At 42.9% G+C, this 7,378-nt stretch overlaps 1 long non-coding RNA gene across 2 annotated transcripts; it reads right to left on the bottom strand.

Moving 5' to 3' along the window:
* Nucleotides 1–620: 620 nt before the first annotated feature.
* On the bottom strand, nt 621–4,596 carry LOC106016891 (uncharacterized). 2 transcript variants are annotated; one of them, XR_011807934.1, is made up of 4 exons: nt 4,476–4,596; nt 3,322–3,532; nt 2,672–2,846; nt 621–1,748 (listed from the first exon to the last, which is right to left on the bottom strand). It is a non-coding gene; the product is annotated as an uncharacterized lncRNA (long non-coding RNA). The 2 variants fall into 2 exon arrangements; XR_002401813.4 differs by having other exon boundaries at nt 621–2,846.
* Between the last annotated feature and the right edge of the window lie 2,782 nt (nt 4,597–7,378).

Here is a 7,378-nt window from a genome sequence, read left to right as displayed (position 1 = left end):
TACTGGGCTTTCGAAGAAAATCAGGCTGGCTCCTTCAGAGGAAATCTGATTTCAATTTAAGAGTCTTATTGAGGAAAACAGCACCACAAAAGGGGAAATTAAACCATAAAAAGTGCATTAAGATAATGTTAAGGATCTAACTTACCACCGCAAAAAAACAAAGCAATCTGAAGTTGAGATAGAAACTTTATCCTTAGCACATCCCCTGGAGCCGAAGTATCGCAGATGCCACCACAAGCGGCAGGAGGGGACAGGAGGTGTGCGCAAGCCGCAGCAAGCTGCGCTGCGGCGTGGCTATGGTTAAGGAAAGGACTGTGTAAAAACGGCACCTTCTCACTCCACAGATCATCTCTGATGTGAATTCTGAGTCGTAGCTGCTTAATCCACTGATTGAAAGAAGCTTTTCCTGCTTTTTGTCCCCAAGGAGCTTAGTGGAACCCATAGCGCTCTACAGAGGCAGCTGGATTCTTTTCTGACTCATGCAGCACCAAGAGAATTGCTACCGAAGGCCCTGGTCCTGCAGTCACTTCCAAGGGCATTGGAGACGCATTGATTTGAAGGAGAAGCAGCTCGCTTTAGCAGTGAGACAGGGTTTAGGTTGAGAGCTTTTTCTAAACGTTTTTTTTTTTTCCTTCAAATATAAATAGTATGACAAATTTAAACCAAAACAAGTACTAATCTGTTACTTTTATAGCATGGAAATGTCTTTAGAATTGCTAATTTTATGGAGGTCTGGCTCTGGATGAGTATAGGATGGGTTTACATCCTGAGTGTTCTGTTGAAAGCACAAGCTGTAGCCCAAAAGTTAGCTGGGGAGCAGCCCTATGGACAGGTCTGCGGGGGGGAATTTCCCTCCTCTTTCCTGTCCTCAGGGGAATGTGTCCGTCTGTCTGCCAGGATGGGCATTTGGTCTGCAATGGGATTGTCTCCACACCAGGCAGATACAGTACACGGGTGCCAAAAAAACCCACAAGGCACAGAGAAATCAGGTGGCACGTCCTACTGGCATGAGATGGAGGCTGCTGAGTGTCCCTGGGCTGCAGGGGCCACCTTAACCAGCCAGCTCAAAGGGTTTGCTGCGGTCTGGAAAGTAGAGGAGTGTTCTCGGGAAGCAGCTGTTGGGAAGGGTTTAGGTGTAGATGCTCCTGACATGAAGCAGAGAGGCAGAGGGTGACTTCCTAAGATCTCTTTATACTTTTAAAATGCTTTCAGTAATATTAGATTGTACCCAGGTTTTGAACCTGGGTACAAACCAGGAGTTTGTACCATTTAAATTCTAGGAGTTTTGAACCTGGAGTATACCTCTCCTGGCAGGGTGCATCGTAGGTATTTGATATGGAGAAGAAAACAGGTCTTTGTAAACACCTAAAAAAGTCAAACTCAAATAAAGGCACTGTTGCTTTGGAGTGCGAGAGGATGGGATGGATTTGCAGAGATAATGCCTTCAGAAGTGCCCGCGGCCTGTGCATGATTTGGGAGCTCTGATCCTCTGAGCTCTTCTTACCCTGGTACCACTGAGGTTCTCTGTCTGCACCTCCACCAGTGTAGCTTGTGCCTATCAGGTCTCTCTCTCCATGTGCTTCCTGTAGTGGAGAAGCTGGTGTCCTGCCCCGTCCTGTCCCAGCACTCTGCATTCTTAGAAATCTGGAGCTCCAGCCTGCAGTCACTGTGGGAATCAAGCTCAGGATGTTGCAGGTGCTCCTAGCAGAGTGAGGAGAACAGGAGAGCCTGGTAGAACACCTGCGCATCTAGCAAAAACAGAAAGTTTTGAAGAAAGCAGAACATAAGCACAAATAAATAAAACATAAACATAACCCCCTAAACAAAGATATTCATGCATTTACAATAATCAAAATCCCAGGTTAGGCAGATGAAAGAGATTTCAGTGTGTTACAAGTCATAGCAATAATAGCCTTGGGACGCTGGCTGGTCTATTCTATTATGTAAAAGTCTTGCAGCCTTGTAATGGTTCCACAGATTAAGAAGTGCTATGTACTAGCTCTAAATATTTCTTTAAATTAAGACTTTCTGCTTCTAACCGAAATCTCCACTGAATATGATGGTATAATAGGGTGCCCTGTTCCATCTGTGTAAATAACACAGAGAGATTTTCTCTTGTTGAAATACCTGCGTTAAAAAAATGCAGCAATAACTTGAGACTTCAAAGGTCTAACTTCAAAAGATTTCTTGCATTCTGCTTGACGGGACAGCATCTTATGCACACATGCTTTTTCACTGCTAAAAGCCTTAATAATGAGCTTGGGTTCAGATTTTGTGAATCAGAGCCAAGTAACTCTGTTTTATTATATTTGCTGGGAAATGAACTAGCTCTGGGTAATTAGGAAAGCAATTTTATTAGCGTCTATTTCATAAAGATTGTTTTTTAATCAGAGTCAGAACTTACTAGAAATGATTCTTTTATTTTTATTGCATGGCTCTCTTGAATGGTACAGGCCTCCATGGGTCTTAACCCATAGCAAAGTCTGCACACTGAAGGCAGCGGTATCACTATTAATCTATAACAATGTTATAAAATAACCCTAGTAGGGTAGTCCCGTAAATAACACTGCAGAAGCTAGTAATTACTGTAGTGTGGTTTACTGCATGATGCTACCCTTGGGCTAAATTATAACTGGCCATGCATTAGTGCACCATAAAGAAGACAACACACAAGGAGCCCATTTTTGTCTGCATCCCAAGACGAGCCATGCCGAAGTGAGGAGCAGCCATCACAAGACCATGGGGAGAGCTGGAGAACAAGTTAGGAGCAGGGTGGAGGAGTTCAGAGGTGACGTAAGGACCATGAGAGAAGATTTTGGTTGAAATCCACTCTTGATTTTAATGTCCTGTAAGAAGGATTTCAACAGAATTAATGATAGGGCAGGCAGAAGTGATAGTGTGAGGGAAGATGAGTAAACCACCTTTCCTTTTCTGGAGGTGGTTTCATAGAAAAGGGAAATGCCACTGTGAACACCAGAGGACAAATAACTGATATTTCTGGTTCACTGGTCAAAATGAAAAAAAAAAAAAAAAAAAAAAAAAGAGGTTTAGAATTGTCATCATGGGAAAACCCATAACAAAATCTCTTTATCTTCTCAGAGAAACAGAAAGACAGATATTTTTATTTAGCTGAATGAAAAGTTTTTCTTTCATTCCAAAACCTTCTTTTATTGTTTAATGTTGGCAAATTTCTAAGCATAAAAGGTTATTTTGAAATGAAAAATCAAAACATCTTTGCTTTCTCAAAATGTCAAACAAAACATTTTGAGTTTTCTGAATGTTTTAAGTTGTTTTCAGTCAAAGTTACTTAGCAAATTTTACCTGAAATGGCAAATATTTTTGGTTCCTTGAAATTTCATTTTCTTGGTGAACAAAGAGTAACAACTTCAAGGTGCGCGTAGCCGCAAACAGCCGTACATCTCAGGCTTAGGTGGGCCTTCCAGTGAGTTTGACTCGGAGCTCTCTTGTCGTTGCAGAGCAGAGAGGACTTGGCCGTGGCAGATCCTGAGTCGGGACACATTCAGATCCAGGACTGTAACAAAGACAGGTGTCTTCTGAAAAACGTATGCCTGCATTTGTGTTCTCGTCTCGGACAAAATCTGGGTTGAAGGCATTTTCGAGGTAAGATTTTGATTCCTTCTTATATCAGCCTTTGTTTCTTGCCAGAATGAGTTCACTCAGGTTTAGTGGTAAAGAAGGCGCGGGTGATAATTTAACGGAAAGGTTGGGAGGAGTGGGCTGAGCTTCTGGGGTTACTTGTCAGGGTTACCGCGTAGCCACAGAGCACAGCCTGCCTTTCTGCAATAGCAGCCATTTGGAAAACGGTGACTATCTGCCTGGCTCCCACATCACTGCAGTTTTGCCAGCATAGTCATGAAGTTTATAAACTTGGTCCAGTGTAGAGACTCTCTGGAAAGGAGGCAGAAGCTGGGAGGAGAGGTGCCGCTTTCTGTTTAAGTCTGTGCTGAGAGGAGAGGAGCGTCCCAAACTTGCGTTCAGCCAGTTTCAGAGAAAAGCACTCAGTACCAAATCTGGAGCTTGACCTGCGCCTGCCCAAGTTCAGGAGATTTGTTTCAGGCCAAATCATTATGAGATCAAGGAAAAAGTTTGTATCAATTTTGAATTGCCTGAACAAAGCAAAAAAGTTTCAGGACTAAAAAGGGAGAAACATATGTTGTGCAGGAGAAAAACATCTTATCAGGAAGAACATGGAGAGAGCGAAGTGACTAACAATGAAGTTTCTGAGAGCTTGCCACAAAAATTTTATAAAGGGAGGCTCCTGAAAACCTTTCAGATGGCTGTGGAGTGATCTCATTCTCTAGGCACAGAGAAAATACAAACCTGAGTATATTTTCTAACTTGTTTCATTTATACTTTACAAAACTGATTTAATTTAGACAAATAATTTGAAACAAACAAACAAACTGCTATCTAGGTGTCAAAAGCAAGAGAGGGACTCAGGCAAATGGCCTTACCTAGGGACAGATGCCTTCTGTCTTCCTCACAATCGATGGCCTCATCTGGTGGTACATGTGGTTCCTACACTTAATAGTTGCAAACCTGCTGGGTGAAGATGAAGGCGAATTGAGAGAAGGGAAAGAAAGGAAAGAAGCCAGTTCCTCTTCCCGTGGTGCACCCAGCAGGGACAGCTACCAGGGCCTGCTTCTCCCAGAGTATGAGTGCTTAACTTAGCATCCCATACGAGGCATTTTGGTTCACATATACATACATACATCTAAAGATACAGAGACACACCCACACACGAGGAACAGCAATCAGTTTTATTTCTTTGCTTTGCAGGCATCAGTAAATTGAGTATATTCATGTGAATAGCTTAAATAACGTGTCCTATGATCTAATTGAAAGGGAAAATATTTCCACAAGATGGTCTGATGCAAAAATAAACAGTTTGATTGCTTTTACATGCTCTTCTTTTCTGCAAGCAAAGAGAAATGCAGAAAAATTGCCACATTTCATCATGTAGGACAAGGGGGCCCAGGTGACACCCTGATCAGGTGTGCATGCATAATCATTCCAAAAATAATCACCCTTTTGAATAATTTCACCCCAAATCTTGCAGTTTCAACTTATTCTCTGTGAGTGACTCATAAATCTTTACTGTGAATGTGAATCAAGTTTCAGAGCCGCAGGCTCAGGAGCTTGTTGGATTTATTCAACTTTAGTCTTTATTTATAGACATAAAAGTGTATTATTGGTTGTAACATCCAAACAAAGGAAAACAGATTGTAAGCATCCATTAACGTTTTCCCAAAAGGGAAATCTGGAGTTTCTCCTGGGTCTTTCAGTCTCTCCCTAGTAATATTAAGATGATGTCATAAACTCATAATTACTTTGTGATGCTCTTATGTACTCTGTAGTTGCTTGTTCAGGGATGGTTATTTCCTTTCTGAACAGAAAAAGCTGAATACAAACAGGTGGAAGGAGGCAGATCGGTCTTTGGTGATTTAAGACTTGAAGGACCCCACCATTTTTATTTCACACTATTGCAATAATTTGCTCTGCTCTGCACAAGGACACAGGTGTTTTATGTATTGTTATTAAAATGGTTTTGTTAATACTCAGATATGGGATGCAAACATTTTATAAACACTTCAGAATGACTGGAGCAAAGAGCTATTTGGGGAGCATCAATCTTCAGATCGCGGAGTCTTCACTGCTGAATCAGGCCATAACCTGTTCAGGTTCCATCCAAGAAAGTCTCCACCTGAATTACTGGTGGCCTTAAACCAAAGCCTTGAACGCTGTAGGTGTTCAGCTTGTGAACAGTTGTTTTAAAAAACTCTGAGCATGGTCAGACCCCATTTTTGCACTTCTGCTTTGTTATTATTATAGGAATCCCAGACTGCAAAAGTGTGCGTGGAGGGGAGAGGGGAAGGACTGATCCACGAACCTGGGGAACTCCAGCCCTGGGTGGATGCAGCAGGGCAGGACGGAGCAGGACGAGGGGCTGTGTGTGTGTGTGTGCCCCTACCTTCTCTGAACGTGGGGCTCCCTGGGTGCGCATGATTGCTCCTTGCATGAGGGTGGAGCAGAAATTTGTTTGGGAGGTGTGCTCATCCTGTAACCATTTTTGCTTATAAAAGAGCCTGATGGAGTGCCGAGTGAGTAACTTGAAATGAATAATTGATCTGCTTTTCTCTCTCCTTCTCGTGGAATAGCTGTGAGCACATTGTGATTTCCTCGGATTTATTTGTTATTCAGAAATATCTAATACATTTTTACAGTTTTTTCCCCCCCCCCACTCCATCGATTAGACTTCCCAGGCATCAGGCTTTGGCTCAGAGAGTCTGGGCTCTGGGCTGCATGTCGGATGGGAGCACCAGTCCTGTGTCAGGGTCAGGGCTGTTACCCCCTCCCTGGCACACCAGCAGGGCTGGAGAGGCTGGGACGGGGCTTTCTGTGCCCGTGTCAGGTAGGACTGGGGACATCTGTCACAGGCTGCCACAGGGTTTTGTGGTTCTGTCAAGCTCTCTACTCGCTGTGGTCAGTGGGCTAAGCCATTTCTTACTGCTTTCTGCCCTGGCCTGGAGGAAGGTGCAAGTGTTTCTCATGCAAAGCTGTGTAAATCCCTCTCAAGGAACATATGTTGGCTTAGAGCAAAACTTTTCTGCCTGCTGGTTTGCTCAGTGGATGCGCGCAGGTAAAATACAACCTCCTCTGAAAGCTGGTGAGAATATGCAAAAGAAGATTGGTCCCAGTACTCAAAGATAATTTGATAGAGAAGAGAAAAATCTCTCCCCTCCTCAGAGAGGAGCACAAATAGATATTTCAAACAATTCTTTAAGGATCTAAGGTTTCTTATTACTCCTTGCTAACCGTTTTAATTTCTGACCTCTTCTGCTTGACTAGCTGCAGACCTGTTCAATGACCCTTTAGGATTCCGGTGCTGTGATTTATGTCCCAGGCCAAATTTCTTGTGGATTACTGGTATACTGAGCCACTGGCAGAATTTGGAGCCGGCCTCTTTGCTTTCCCTGTGTAGCTTTCTGTACTTCTCATTTAGGCCTGATGGATATAATTTTAACCATTCTCTTTGGCTCTACATAGACATTTATAACACAGTCCCCCATCTCTTACAATGAACAGAAAAGGTCTCAGAGTTGGTTTCATTTCTCTCACAAATTCCTTATGTACTTTTGGCTTGTGTGTGCCTTTTATTTTGATTATGTAGTTGTTTCTTGGTAAAGTGGGAGTCACTACAGAGTGTTAAAAAGTTTTGTTTCTATATTCATTGTGACCTACTTTGCCTACACAGAGAATTATGTTGTTCTCTTCTTTGTATGTCATGTGGGTATGTGAGGATTGCTTGGGTTTTGACTTGTCACTGCTGGTTCAGAGACCTGGCCAAGCTGGAGTT

This window comes from Anas platyrhynchos, chromosome 3 (genome assembly GCF_047663525.1).
Source record: "Anas platyrhynchos isolate ZD024472 breed Pekin duck chromosome 3, IASCAAS_PekinDuck_T2T, whole genome shotgun sequence".
NCBI classification, from domain to species: Eukaryota; Metazoa; Chordata; class Aves; order Anseriformes; family Anatidae; genus Anas; species Anas platyrhynchos.
The sequence above is the reverse complement of the archived record's forward strand: the minus strand, read 5'-3'. Positions and strand labels throughout refer to the sequence as shown.